Genomic DNA, 16283 nt, shown 5'->3' on the forward strand with positions numbered 1-16283 from the left:
ATAAAATCAGGGAGGAAAGTGGAGAAGAAGAATAATGTACTGTAGATGTCTGCTTCATTTGAAATTTTGGAGCTTTTTGCAGTTAATGTTGTAATTAATATGATAACTTAGAGATCAGTTTTATTCCGCTTCTGTTTTCTTCAACAGCTATGAGTTAGAGAACCTATCTTATTTGGGAACCTAGATATAAACAACCAATGGGTTAAACAAGTACCCATGGAGGTTAAGCCTACATTTTAAACATATTTAGAAACCTAGTTCCTACTTACGTAAGCAGAATGGGAAAAGATCTGGGCCTGTGGGTAGCAGTTAATAGATGGGTAAAGTTTGTATTGCATCTGTCACTTAGCAAATGCTGAACAAAGTGAAAGGAAGGAAGAGATATCAGAGCTTGGGAGGGAACAGCCCAGTTTTAAGAAATCATATGAAAGAACTTCATACTGAAATAATTTACTTGTTATGCCTGCAAGGCAGAACACGACAGTAATTCTAACATTAGTAATGAAGTTGGAGGTAGTTTGTTCACAAGATAAACCATAGAATCATAGAACGGTTTGGGTTGGAAGGGACCTCAAAGATCATCCATTTCCAACCCCCCTGCCATGGGCAGGGACACCCTCCACTAGACCAGGTTGCCCAAAGCCTCATCCAACCTGATCTTGAACACTTCCAGGGATGGGGTATCCACAACCTCTCTGGGCAACCTGTTCCACTGCCTCACTAGCCCCATTGTAAAAAAATTTTTCCTTATATCTAATCTAAATCTTCTTTCTTAGTTGATGACATAAAATTTAAGGAATATCTGCTAAAAGCCTCATATCTCAGCAGTTATGCTGTATTGACCAACCTCAGTTATAGTTCTGTGAAAATATAGTAACTAGTCAGCAGTAATTACAGAGGAGTTAGTCCTGGCCTTAGAAAACTGAGATGCTTGCTACCCTGCAGAGCCCAAGCAGAGTCCAGAGACAAGATAATTGAGTAAGTAGAGGTAGATGTTTTAGGAATCACCAAAGACCTCATCACATAGGAAGTCTTTACGCTGGAGTCTTCCTTTTGAGATGTTTGAGGCCTTGAGAAGCCTAGTTGCCATCATGAGTCGCATATAAAAACTGGGCTTTTTATTCCTAAAGCATGTAGTCACTTTAAGAAAAAAATCATAGAATGCCACTTGGGGACAAAACTACCCTTTAGTATTGCATATCTAAGCCTCTGCATACACAAAAGTACAGAGAAAATAACAACCTGAACACTGTGCTCAAATCTTATTCCCCATATAAATGTTATGGTTCAGAATGTACCGCAGGAAGAGACCAACAAGTTTTACCTGTTCTTGAAGAGTTTACTGGATTCCTGTACCCAAAGATAATCTATTTATTGTTATTGTTGCTCATCTGTCAGATCAATTAAAGGCTCTTGGCATCAGTAAAATCTGTTATGAACTTGGTGCCCTTCAAAACAACCAGTCTTCCCTGGAATCATCTAGAAAAGCAGTGGGTGAATTAACCTCACCTTTGCCATCTCAAACACCATAGGGACATAGCTCCATTCTACTCTAAATTATCCACCTCAGGTTACTCACCAGTACTGATGTGGTATTTTGTTGTTGTTGAAGTAATCTTTTAATACTTTGGAAAAGCTTATTAAAAGGACTATCGTTGCACCAAGTGGAATTTTCGCGGTGTGTGCTAGAAGCCCACATGCATGTGAAATGAACGGACAGGGCTGTATGCCACCAAAAAAAAAAAAAAAAAAAAAAAAAAAGTCAGATACTACCAAAACTGTTCTTTAGGGCAATGAGAATATCCATAGCAATACAACATTTCAGTTTAGAAACAAAACAATCACCATTCCTGGCAATACTCATCCCTGTGGAGCTGGAGGCAGTAACAGCAATATCAATCAAATCTTTGCATTAAAAAATGCACAGTTATATGACCATACACTAACTTGAAAATCTGCTGCCCTTTTTTTTTTTTTTTTTATATTCCTCTCTGTTTTCAGTAGATACATCACAGAGGTTCTTTACTGATGTCTTGTAGCAGCAGTGGACACTGTGGAGCTCTCGTGAGCATAAAGCACATGCGGATGCAAGACCGTACATCACCTTCCCATTCTTGCCGAAAGAAATAAGAAAGGGAAGGTCTGTGTAACTTACAGTTATAGAATGGGCAGGCATTTGCTAACACAGAAATGTATTGGTTTAGTATTTTTTTTAATAATATATAGTTTGTTCTTACTATTAAAAATATAAATCATATTTTTTCCAAATGTATAGGTAATCCATCCATACTACAGCTCAACCTACTTGAACTCAGCTGTATAAACCAGCTTGATGCAGACAGTCCTGCAGCCCAGACTCAACCTCAGACTAAAATTAGGAAAACTACACAATTGCATCTTGGCCATGTGACCAAAGAACTGAAGAAATTTTTCAGGAGACCAGAAAGGCCACAAGGATATGGATAAATCTGTCACTTAAGACCACTTTTTTTCACAGTTTGCATGGACTGTAATTTTGGTGATTTCCATCTCCCTGATCTGACTTTGGCCATTGAATACTTGAAGATCACTTCAATACTTAGCTATTAAACAAACTTGATATGAAAGAGCATCAATGCTCTGAGCAGCAATACCTGCGTTCATGAGCATTCAGACTGCTATAAGCAACTTCAGGAGTTGGTTGGGTGTTACTCCACCTTCAAAGTCAAATAACTATCAACTTCCTCTTTTTTTTTTTCTTGAGATTTATTATTTCTGACAGACAAATGTAGATTAAATATATTCAGCAACTCCCACACATATTTATTGTAGGAGCTTCCTCATGCAATATGCTAGCTCAAGGGCACCCTTTTGCCAAGAGAGCTTTCATATCACCTAGGTTGTTTCTAGAAAGGTGTGAAATCTATTCAGGCACACTGAATTCCAATGTCTCTCCCTATATACCTGTGTGTGGTTTTGTGTGTCTATACAAATTTATGTACATTGGTTATAGGAAGAATGTCCTCAGGAATGAGGGGAAAAAAGTCACGCATTGAAAGTTAGGAAGGACCAGCAGTAAAATTACATTTTTTAATCTGTCCTCTCATGTTTCCAACATAAAGTATGCATTGAAACAGAGAGGAATAGTTTAATCTGTGTACTTTACAAGTAACTCAGCCTGTGTTGGCATTAGCAATTTTTGACCCTGCCTTACTGCTCACGAACACTTCATCTCGTTGAAACGCTTAGATGCCAGCTGCATATTGGCAGCAGACTGTAGTTCTGAAAATCAGCACACTTTCTTTTTCTCAGCATTATTAAAAACCACACAGGATAATTACGGCAGTTCTGCAACTCGGGCAGAACGCTGAACCTGCCTGAGCCATTCTCTCACTTGAAAGTGACATACCAATTACAAGTTTCATTTGGCTAGAGGCTTTAATTTATTACATTTCAACATTATGCTGAAGTTGTAACTTCATTTTACACTGCACAGGTCTATCCTGTGCCAACAGCGGGCCAGATGCACAGATAAATGCTGAGGAGAACTTACTCTGGCAACCCATCCCCACAATCCTGGAAGGAGGCGTTTAGGTGCCAAGTTTAGATATAAGCTTCTGCTACATTTTGATTGTTGCCATTAAAACATGACTGCAGTGCATGTACAACCACAGAGTGAAGTCCCGTGCTAAAAGTTACCTGTAGGAAAGTGAGAACGTGGCATATTCACAATATTACTTTTAAATGTGCTCTGCACAGACAAGAGCAGCAGTGACTCCTCTACCTACCAGCTCCCTAAATTCACCTGGCACCTAAAAAAATACAAACATAGAAAAACAAGACTGTTTCTCGCTCACGTTACAAAGGAGAATTAGAAGGGTAAACAGCTCAGATAAACTAGAACAGCTGGTTTTTCTAGCCCAGTTTGGGCAAGGAACCTCTTGTTAGAAAATAACCCTTTGTATTTCAGAATACCCTTCTCATAGCAATAATAATAATGATACATGAAAGCATCTGCCAGAAAAAATGTACAAGAAAATGGATTCTTTTAACTTGTGAAACGTTGAAGAAGCTACTGCTCATCTAGGCCAGTTTTGAACATTTCCAGAGGGAAAAAATTTTACATTGGCTGCAGCAGAGATGTGTCAGCGTGTCAGAGCAACTCTCTGGCTCTCCTGACAGCTAACAACAGTCTTCCCACAAGGCATGCCTGCGTACGTGTGTGCGTGCATGCGTGTGTGCATGTGTGTTTGGTGGGGAGGTTGCCTAAAAGCAACACAGTCTTTATAGGCAGCCTCCGTACAGAAATCCCCACCCGGGGCTGCGGCTGAAATACCTGTGTGGCATTTGACTACCTGCAAGGGCGAGAACCTGTCAGTGCCACCGCCGTGCTGCCGTCCCCTGGGAGCACACAGCCAGGCAGGTCTGCCTGCCAGGGAGGACAGCATCCAACTGGGATATTTTTTAAGAAAAGTCTGGAGATCCTGACTGCAAACTGCTCCCCGTTCATGCTCAGAGCATTTAAGGCTTTGTGCAAATATAGCTCCTTTCATGGCAATACTAAAAACATCTTCTAAGCATTCAAGAAAACCACATTTCTAGCTTGCCCAGAATGGAAGAAGCTTAATTAAAATGATCAGATTTTCAGTCAGAGAATAACATTTTGTATTTCAGCTCTAAAGTTTTATAGCTCTGTAGAAATTACTTGGCAGCTGAGATCTGCTCAGGTTTCGTCTCAGGATATGTTTCCTTTCACAGGGAACGCTCACCTTAGTGTTTATGCTCATAAAATCATTCCTCATACTTTTATTTCATCTGTGCTGTATATTCTTTTCCAGTTCTAAAATAAAGAGGCAAATGAAGAAAATTGTTCCAGCAAGGCCTGTAGCATGTCCAGCTATGTAGCCATTTAAGAAGTTTGAACTGTATTAATTTCAGTGGCCTAACTGCTTTCTTGTTAGCCTCAGTACAGTTTCAGAATTGGCCAAGCCAAATGCCTAAGCTCATTTTCAATTTTTCACATAGATCAGGCAGTGCTCTAAGAGGACCCTCGAGCAACACACAAAGTCTTGCTAAGATAAAGGAGACAGATCAAAGAAGACACATTGGGTGAAAAACAAGTTAAGCACTAACCTAATAAAATATACATTGCTGTTGTTAGGGTCTAGTGAAACATATACTAGAATACTTAAACTGAAATAATCTCTGGAGATAACCAATTACCTCCAGCACAAGTGGTGAAGACCATGGCATGATAAGCATAATGCTTATCGTTAGAGAGAGTAAAAGCCAGGCCAGAAATTTTTAGACCAGTCACACCAAGCTAATCTTTGGTATATGAAGCTCCATTCCAACAATAAATAAGGACAGAGACCAAGAGTGCCTGACACGCTGCCTGCCAAGGATTTACTAGGTGATCTTACAACAGCTTCTCTCATCCAAATTTGAAAAATGCTTCTCCCATTGAAATTAAGCGGGAGCAACAGAGAGTAGACTCCCTGATTTGCTGTCACCACTGAATCTTCACACAAGCTCATCAAGAGAAGACTGACAGCAAGCAAGAAGATGTCCTATGATTTAAGGTGAGAATTAATTGACTTTGAATTGAACTGAAAGAGAAAAAAAACAAATGGATGAAACCAAAGAGATTGCCTGAAGGTATTATGAGCCTCTGGTTAATTGTACTTTGACTCTCTTTGTAAAGAACACGTCTCCAGTCTGATCTGGTTGCTGATTAGTTTTCAACTAGTTGTAAATTGCAAGTATTTGCAAGGCTTCCTTAGGGAGATTATTCAACACATGATCATTCAGTGGTTTTATGGAGCACTTAGAAGGCTGAAGCTTGCATTGAAGGACGTTTACTGAGGACAACAAAGACAGGGAGCCACAACAGCATCATACAGGACAGGGAAATCCTCTGTTTCGATCTGGGTGTCACTGCTGGCTCAGACTGTGGTTTTGCAATAGTTTAAACCAACTTAAACAGCTGCTGTTTCCTCCCTCATGACTACTCTTTCCCTTTGCCTTCTCTTGCATCAATCCTGACATTAATTTGACACCTCCTTCTCTGTTTTTCACCTTCTTTGCTGTGGTTCCTTTGAACCTGTGTAGCTCTCCAGACAGTTTGACTGGGTGTCAGGCATGCGTGGCGTTAGGCCAGGTCAGGCATGCATGGCCAGGGGCAGGCTGAGGCTCTGCCGGCAGATGCTCCGGCACAGCTCAATCTGGCGCGTCACCAGCCTTGGCTGTGGCTCTGACATGCGTGACCTGACGGGCACCTTACTCATCAGAGAAGGAAGACTCTTGCTGCAGTCCTCAGGAGAAATCAAGACCACAATGACAGTAACTGGGTCTCTTAGCTATCCTCTTTCTTGCTATTATTTCATGCAATTGATTTTTACGTGCCTTTCAGTGAGGTCCCTGAGTCCCATCACAGGTCTCCAGCTGGTTCGCAGTGCCACAGCTGCAGGTCAGGGCTTTCAAGGAACGACAGAGTGAGTCAAGTCCCGTGAAATGCAGTGTTAGCTAATCAGAAGACAAGCACTCCAGGAAAAGAATATCTCAATGTTTGCATGCATGCCTGTCATACCACGCCATCATGATCCGGTCATGTGGTGAGCCAGGAAAGTGGGTCATAACCTTATATGTTCGAAACTGGAAAGAGCTTCTCCTTTCCTCTTTTCTTCAGAGGACAAGAGGAGTCATCCTTTTCAAGTCTCCTCTTGCTTGAAGCTATTTGACTCAGGTCCCAGACCTGTACTTCCTCCCTAGGAAGATGAGAAAAACCAGAAGCCTTGTTGATTGCATTGTTTCATGATCATGGATGATGTTAATTGCCCCAAAAAGTAATTAATTTCAGGAAGCATTCTCTTAGATTGCCCACTGAGTCAGGAACACAACCACTAAACAAGCCATAAAGATACATATCATAGCCCATCATTTCATTAATCTTGGAGAGCTGCAGTAGCATGTATTACGTGCAACCCACAAACGTTTGCTGTTTGAATATTACCTGGCAACTTAAAGCCTGGGTTTTGAACCACTGGCCAAAGCAAGCTCCTTTGGATTAGCTGAGCACTTGCGTGATGGAAAGTTGCAGCATCAGACCTCCAAGAGGGTACAGCACCTCAGCCACAGGTGGGCCATGCGCTGGTAGTCCCTAGTCAGGGCCGTCATCCCACAAAAGCCAACAGAATTTAGGGAAGGACTAAATGAATATTTGGAGGCTTGAGCAAAGTGTACGTTTCCAAGTCAAAAGCTGACCTTGACAAGAAGAGACTCCATTAGCTACTGCCAGGACTCACTAGGATAATTCCTGTGGAGAAACAAGAACCAGCATTTGGATTTTTATTAAAAGAAAGGTTTGGGTAACAGGCTGTGAGTTTTCACCTCACCTATAGCGGCCAGTGAAGAGAAAATCTGCAATTCTGATGACCAAAATATCACTAACTAGTGCTACTGCACTTCCCTGGTGCCCCCCCACTCTTCTTGAACAAGCCTTAGAGGAAGAAAACAGAAAAAGCACCCAAGGGGAGCCTGCCCCAGCTGTGCAGGTTTCAGCCCTTCCAGATGTGGGATGGGAACGGGGGTGCAGGTCTCCAAATGCCACTGCTCTCGAAGGCGCTCTCCTTGCTCCATGGCTGCCTGAGCGCAGAGGAGTTAAAAGCTCGGGTGGGACCATATTGACACGCTAGCTCTGCGCCATATGCACCGGGGATTGCCTAGCACGGTTTCGCTGCCCTGAGTCCTTTGTCTACAGCTGGGATTTAGCACTGTGAAGCACTGCCTATCTACGCTTGACGAGCGATATCTGATTACTTGCAGGAATAAAAGGCTGTTGATGCTATTTCATTTACAGCTGGCCAGCTGAACTCTAGACAGGAAAGCTGCACCCATCCTCAGCTTCAGTTTAAATGGGATTACTCTGGTTTTTCACATGTAATTTCTACTGAAGGTCTCTCCCCTGCTTTACTGCAGCCACAGCTTATGTATGAGAAATCAACACATCCCTGTGAATTCACAGCTGTAAGGGAAATCCCCCACAGCAGGAGGAGAGCATTACCCCCCTCCTGCCAGCGCCAACCTATGCCTGGCACAGCCCTTCATTGCTGCTGGGACCAACCCACAGGGTTTGCTCGAAGCCAGCCCAGCGCAGCGGGGAGGAGAAGGTGTTGACCTCCGTCTGGAAGTGCCACCTCGGAGCGCGTGGTGACTCACCTGGCACTGTTTCCACCGCCACACCTGGCAGGCTTGGGGCTTTTCAGGAGGGGCAATAATTTTCAGTAGAGTCATAGATGAAAGGAACCAGCCTCGCCGCTGGGGCCTTGCGCTTCTTGCCATCTTACCTATCATGGCGGCTACAACAGCAGCAGCGTGGCTACAGCAACGCCGGGTGCAGGGACTGAGGGTGCACGAGAGGCAAGAGGACTGCACCGAGGCCTTCTGCTCTTCTGCGCCCTGTCTCCCCGGGAGTCACGATGCAGAGGAGGCACAGCCCCAAGGGCTGCCCTGCTCTCCTGAGACACAGGATCGCCTGCAGACAGATGCTGCACGTGGCAGGTCCTCGAGGAAGGGGGACACCGGAGGCACCCCCAGCCAACCTCACAAGCCTGGGCTGCAGCACCCCCCCACAGCATACCAGGTGGAGGGGGAAGAGTGGTGCCCCTCTGCTCTTATCTACTGGTTTTAGCACAGGCAGTTCTGTACCCCCAACTCTACTCAACCCTGCATAACTTTCCATACTTGCTGGGCATGCACTCCCACATTGCCGCTGCAGAGCAGATCCCCAATAATATTAACCCATTTGCCCTGGAAGGGAACCCAAATATATCTTATAACCCAAATCTCAACCGTGTCAGGTAAGAAACCACCATTTCAGAAACCCTGAAAAAGGTTTCAATTAAGATTTACAAGAAAAGAAAAAACATCTCATTTTGGGGGGGGAAAAAAAAAGTTCTATTTTGGACTGAACAAAATATTTTCCTACTTCTAGCTTTTCTTTTTTTTTTTTTTTATTACCAAAAGCAAAAGGAAGTGGAGGCCACAAAAATATGAAAAGGACCAGAGATGCCCAAAAGTCTCCAGTGACCTCAACGGTAACACACCCCGGGGTGGGAGAGCCACAGTTAAACCTCTGCGGCTCACGTACCCTAGAAGCCGACAGAGCGCATACCAGCGGGCCCCTCCGCGATACAGTGTGATAGGTCCGGCCAATCTCTCTTTCACAGACAGTGCTGTAAATATTTAGGCCCAAGGTAACAAAACAAAACAAGACTGAATGCTTCCAGAGCATTGGCAGGAGGGACCAGGCAGCCCAGGTCCTGTTCCAGTGAGCTTTTCTCGTGAAGGTGTAACACATCACTGCTGGAAGAAATTTGCCCGGAACTACTAATCACAGAATTCCTGTGCTGCTGAACAGCAAGTTTCCAGAGGTAACAGCTTGCTTCTCATGAAATTCTTTGGCTAACAAAGTACCACTAACCCCACCGTTCCTTGAACCCGTCCTAGTTTCTTCAGTAGGGTGGACTCGTTTGTGCTTTCCTGATTGCCAACGTATTCATCACTTTGCCAGGAATTTTGCAAGATGACACGTAGCCGCATAAGGCAATTTTAGTGAATATGAGCTGGACCCAAAAAACGTTTTGACATCAAGGTTAGTAGCTTTGACATAACAGAATCAAACTATTAAAGGCATTTAGGGTGTGGATGTAACTTAAAATATATCTAGGAAATAAAACCTGACAGGCAACCACATAACAAAGTAGGAGTATTGTTTCGGGATCTCATAGGGCCTCTGATTCTGATAAGAAGGAGTCCAAGTAAAACAACAAGAATTATGACAATAAAATCAGTGTTTCCCAATCAAAAGTTAAAAACTATTATCTGCAGTTTCATGTGCAAGTGCCCCTGTTCCAAATGTGAAAACTACCACTAAAAAAATAGAAAGAGGAAAAGATGCACTCAGCCTAACAGGGTAAACACTCTTGTTACTTTTCATTATACAACACCTTTGATAGGTGAAACTCCTCTGTGACAGTTTGACAGTCCTTTTAGATGGTATTGAGCATTTGACACTTGGTGGGGAATGAGAAAAAAAGTTGTTGGGGCCAGAGCTGCTGCTGTCAGAAGTGTCTCCTATTTTCTACAAAACAAACGTGTACAAATGAGGAGAGAAAGGAATTAAGCCAGAAAAAGACACTTTTGACCCTGGCACTTTATTCAACTAGCAATATTACTGCTGAGGAAATAAAAGCAGTTTAACTACAAACTCCCTCCCACATACAAGCAACTGGGCTTTTAAAAGCATGATTTTAGTGCCTCGTAGCAGTTCTGTAAGAGTCACTTTGGCCAGGGGTTGCGGGGTAAAAAAAAGAGTGGGGGATTGGAGAGATTGGGAAATAAAAGTGGGATGACGAGGAGCACTATGGGACCAGGGAGATGGCAATTCCAGGTTCATATACAGTAGGTGAGTTAGCCAAAGCCAATGAGCCTCTTTGCTGGAGGGCGCCTTTTAGCTCAAGCGAAGACAACCTGGCTGGGTCGTAAATTGTATGTAAACTTTGATTCTGAGGAGAGTAAAATGCCAGACAAAAAGGAAAGAAAGAACTGGAGCCAGCATGACTTTGGCAAAAGGCCCCTTAGCCAGGCAGACCGTGGCTGGGTACCCCACACCAAGTTTGTAGAGGAGGATTCCCATTTCTCATGGGGGTAGAGCTTGGAGAAGGGGGAGAGGAGGATGGAAGCTAGGGACACGGGATTTCCTCTTTTCCAAGCTGTGGCAGGTTTTCTTGGGCTCAAACCACGGAAGGGGGTAGCCAAACAGAGAGCTACTGGGAAGGACATCGTTACCCAGAAGTGTTGTAATGTCTTCAGCTGGATAGAGACAAAAGATAAATAAATCACATTTCAGATGCCAGAAATGCTGTAAAAAAAGACAGTCAACCAAACAAACCCACAAGCAAGAAACGATGGAAGGCTACTGGGCAGCTTCCTTATTAGCACTTCACAACTGTGAAAGGAGAGCTTGAGGCCGGGCCCTTCACCAGCATACCTGAAGGGAATGCATTTATTGTGCTTGAAGAATATTACTCATCAAGGTCACCTGAACAGATGACCTGGGAAGAAGTGAAGTGATAACATGAAAACTTCACGTTACGTTAAGAAATCTGCCTCAGCAGTTGTTCTCTCTGTGTCTCGGACTGAACTGCATTTCTGTATTTATGCCAAGTAGCTTTTCCTACATCATATATCTTTGCGTTTAGCCAGACAAAGGGGAAGTAATAAATTTGAGTGTATAGAACAAGGGAATAAAATGCAGAAGTTTTATACTGCTGTCCCATCAGCCTGAGAAAACATATGAGATCTTGGCTCAAGAAACACATTGAGCAGCATTAATTCCTCTTGAGTGCTTTATTGAGAAACAGATTCTCTTATCTTAGCCCCAAAGTTACCTCTGTTCCTTGCAAATTTCTGCCTTAATCCCAGCAGAGGGATAGCTATGTCTTCAGTAGTGAAAAATTGTTTACAGAGATAACAAACCTACTGGAACTGAAGTGACAGATGGAACTACTAACCTCAAAGGGAGGAAATTCACAGAACTCAAATTTTCCCATTTTAATCATTTTTGTGCATTTCTCTACTCCAGCAATTCATCCCGCGTTAGCACTGACAGCGTGGGGTCACAACATATTCAGGGCATGCTCGCACCAATACCTGAACTTGGTTTTTGTGCTGTAAAATCTGTTTTCTTTCTGGATTGCAGGAGGAAACATGATCTGCACAACCAATGTTTCTAAATCTGATGGGAGATTAAGGCTGGTTTTATATGCAGCCCAACAACAGATTTATATAGCTTTGAAATATTTAATAAAAAAGTTTTTTCCACTAAGGGCTAGCCTTTGCCTCTTCTGGTTGATACATCTGGGTTATAACATCCTGCAAGGAAGTCTGTGTGTTGGAACCACAGCCAAAATTTTAACCAGATAGCCACAAGCAGGTGTTGGGTGAAAGTCACGGGTGTGATTTGCGTCAGATGAGTGTTACTATCGCTGTGCCAGAGCAAACTTGATAGAAGCTGGTTTACCGCCCTGGCAATATCAAACAAGAGAGCAATTGCTGCTGGGCCAGACTCCCAGCACACTTCACCTTCTCCTGGACCAGAACAGGTCATTCAAAAGCCCAAAAAGAGCAGGATGAGGCCCTTTATAATTCTGTATGCACATACAAGCTGTCCCAAAAACCTCTGCAAAAAATGAGCAAGCCCTTCTTGGCCAGGGGCAACACATTGACTCTGTCTGTTTACCTCAGTAGGGAATTATTCCCAAAGTTGGCCTCCATTTGTTACAAGGAACCAACTTGCAGGTCAGGGCTTTCAGTATTGATTCTGCCATCCTGTTAAAATCACATTCCTACGCAGCTTATCCAAGGAGATATATCGTTTTAATATAGAAAAGCTACAATTCCAATTTTCACTCTCCTAAGGTCTGTGCGAAACAAAGCACGCAGTAAAATGACTGTGTTTTGCATGGGGCACTGTACACATTTGGAAGCAGACTTTATCTTCAGTATTTAAAATTGATATATATTTAATTTGCCATTTTTGCTGTACTTGAGAAACAGTAATGGGACCCCCCCAAGGCTAATTTAATATAGTTTTGTGAACGAAACATCTGCTTCACATCTCCAAGCAAATGAGTTTAAAGTCTTTTACAGAGTGGATTGCATTAACCTTTCTAATTATTTTTCTCCTGAGAAAGCACTTTCAGATTTCTCCTGACAAAACATATTTCACTCCTGAAGCATATTTACCACCAATAATTAAAACCAAAATGGAGCAAACATACACATGCTCTTGTAAAATAGGCAGCCCAACAGCAGAACTGTGAATGCTGAAGAGCCTCATGGCTCCCTACAGCCTTGGACCTGCCTGTAACTATGTCTGATAACAAATTCCATCCAGCACAATATGTGTGCTAGCTACAGATTAACCAAAATAACCAACCCTTTCAAGTTAAGGTCTGACACCAGGAATGTGTTTAGTCCTCTCATTTAAAAAGTCCTATGTTTGTGTTAAAAGCAGATGCTTGATTTGCTCCAGCGGAGCACTGTCTGTGCATTCCAGTGTGGCAGAGGATCGGTATTTATCACCAAAACAACTCCAGGAACATCCACGGGATTTTTAAATGACTGAAAAGAGAGCGTGTGTCCTCCCTTTTCCCCCCTACCCCCAACTGTATACAACTCTGTTTTATGTTACTCCACAGAGCAGCTAAGACACTGGAGTGGTGTCTTCCTATGTTAAATACCGGCACAAATATTGGGAACTCAGCCTCTTCACAAAAGGGCAATGAACTGAAGGACAGTGCAGTGAGTCAGCCAGTGGCTGCTCCCTTTGAAGGGATATGGAAATCGGAGACAGCAAACTAGAAAGGATCACCTTTCCTCTGCCTCTGTCAATGCCATTCACATACCACTTGAATTTTTAGCTCAAATCTATGAAGGAAAAAATTCGTTCACAATGGCCACATTGAACTGATAAACAATGGAAAATTGCTGATTTGATTCTATTATAAAACACAGAGAATTATTTTCGACTAGGCATAATAGCACTAAATTCTATTTCAGTATAATTATAACTGGCCGTTCATATGCTGAACTTACATCAAAGAGCAATTTATTTTGAGTAATAGCACATAATTCATCCTAACGCATGTAATTAGAAATGAAATGCAACATGTGCCCAGGCATCACATCAAGGGAGAACGGGAAGTACAGACTTTGAATTCATACTTTGTAGGAACTGCTTAATGAAACAAACGGTAAAGATTAATCATCCATTACAGTGCAACAGATCAGGTAATATTAAACAACCAAACAAAAAAAAAAAAAAAAAAATCAAGCTGCTCAGCATAAAGGAAACCCATTATACACACAGTGTAACACACAGTGGAAATTATACATGCCAGAGCTTAATTAATTCCTTTTATAACTCCACTATTAAGGGAGGGGGTGAAAAAAAAAAAAAAGGAAAAAAACATAAAAAATGCACTTGGCCCTCTGTTTCTGCAGCACATGGTATTCCCAAAGACAGGCTGAAGCTTTGCCTTGGCCAGAAATGGAACCCATCCTTCCAGGACCCCAGCCCTGGAGCAGCACCCCTCTTACCCCCCAGCTGCACATCCGGGATGGCAGGAGCAACAGAACAGAAGGACAGCAAGGGCAGGCTGGAGCCCGCCACCCGCCCCCTCAGCAGGACCATAGGGGCCACCACGGCGGTGATGATTAGGGTGGCTACATCCACCCGCCCAGCTGCAGGAGGCTCCAGCAAGCCCTGAGGGGTCTCAGATGAACCATTGGCAACTGCTTGGGCTACAGTCATCCCCTGCGCGCCCACAAGGAGCGTGGGCACTCTCCAGGGGTCCTGGATCTGTGCTGCCACTGCTTTTCGTGTGTTATGGCTAGCCAGGTGAAACGACATCTTCATTTGTCCTGCAAAACTCTCCACACTCTAAGTCTTTTTCCATCCCAAAAAGGTCGACTGACCGGCAAGTCGACTTTTCCCCCTTCCTAGTCTTTGCACATAGTTACCATGATCCTGTAGATACAATGACCATGCTACTGTGTACCAGGCAGCAAACAAAAATAATAAATAAGCTGAAGGGAAAATGCTGACATGGAAACCTCTTTGTAAACTGGAAAGAGCGAGTGGAATACAAATGAGCAAAAAAGCTTTCAACTGTTAAAGTGTAGTCTTATGAAAACAATACCGCCTGCAAAATACGGTGACTTATCTGCTTCAAACAAAATAGATGAAGTGTAAATGTCACTATGATAAAATGTCTCTATCATGTAGCAGACGGGGAACAGTCACTATTCTTGGCTAATGTCTGCCTACCTTTGTAAGTACGTACTTTGTCCCAGTTGCTGCATGGTATCTTGAGCTGATGTGTCACTGAAGACTCTGTAACTGATTTATAGTCTAATAATTCTGATTTCATTTAATGGATTTGCCATTTACCTTTGAATGGCTGGATTTAAATCCTTTTTATTGTGATCATTTATCAGCATAGTCTTTGATTCTGCTTTACTATCTGTCATTCAAATCAACACTGAAATTTGGCTTCAAGAAAGCAGGGGCGATCTTTATTTACGCTGAGACACAAACGTTACCTGACCTAGGCAGCCAGGCAAGGGACTGCAGTGAACTGAAAGGTCTCCCTTCGGATTTCAATGGTTTTTACAACAGGACAGTAGCCACAGAAAGGAAAAATCAATTGTGACAAAAGGCTGAAGAGATCCTGGTCAGACAAAGACCACCATTCTTAAATCTCTCAGGTAAAAAGAGTTTCTCTGAAATATCTTTTCCCCAGCTGTTTTTTCCCCCCACCTGACTTAACTGTTCTGCACTCTTCCCATTCCCCAGTTCCAATCTTGTTTGTTCCCGGGACCTGTCATCAGTTTAAGCTGAAACAATACTTTATGGCGGGCACTTGGCTCTGAACATCTCCACCTCTTGCAGTTGGGAAGAGAGGGCAAGAGCAGAGGGCTTTTTGGAAGCTGTTGTGGCTGAAGATAGGGGGTGGAGAGCTCCAAAGAACCGAAAGCAACTAGGCACAGTAAGTGAAAAGGTGGACTTGAAACATTTGTCAGTCCCTAGTAACTATCTCAACATATTTTGGAGGTAACTAGCAGTTGCTCTGGATTACCAAGGTTTCAGTAGCACTTGAAGGATCATCTTAGCAGCTGCCAAAGCTGCCCGTGCTGGGTGCAGGCACTGCCCTTCTGGGTTTTTTGGTTTGGTTTTTCAAAAAGTTGGCTTCTGAAGTTACATGTGCTCTTCCTTTTTTTTCTCAAATGCATTTGACCAAACAAGTGTCAGCAGGCCATAATCCAATTCTTTGGAAGACAGATAGCAAAGAGCCAGCTGCATTAGCTTTAGCCAGCTGGGAAAGTCTCCAACAGTGGGGTTAACCTCCCCGTGCTTTGCTCTTCCCTCCTCACATGAACTTCAGTGTATTTTAAAAGGGCTACAGTGTTGTATTTATGTATATGTATGTGTAGGTGTGTATATTCATTTTTATACACAGGGTTTTTAAAAAAAACTTTCAATATATATGTACAGATATAACCTAAAAGGTTACAGAATAATCGTGGTTATTGCGAATACATGTTAGAAATGATCCACTGGTTGTGCATAACCACAATACGAAAGCCACACATGCAAGAGGCTCCCTTACCTACCACCGTTAATGAAATTGCTATTTATAGAAAACATGGTTGTTTATGTGCTCATGATAGAGACTGAA

General features: G+C 42.9%; 1 long non-coding RNA gene across 1 annotated transcript; it reads left to right on the forward strand.

The window, feature by feature from the left end:
* Nucleotides 1-9274: 9274 nt before the first annotated feature.
* Nucleotides 9275-16283, forward strand: LOC129213817 (uncharacterized). Its single transcript, XR_008579543.1, has 3 exons — nt 9275-9410; nt 9551-9631; nt 14047-16283. It is a non-coding gene; the product is annotated as an uncharacterized LOC129213817 (long non-coding RNA).

This window comes from Grus americana, chromosome 1, assembly GCF_028858705.1.
Source record: "Grus americana isolate bGruAme1 chromosome 1, bGruAme1.mat, whole genome shotgun sequence".
NCBI classification, from domain to species: Eukaryota; Metazoa; Chordata; class Aves; order Gruiformes; family Gruidae; genus Grus; species Grus americana.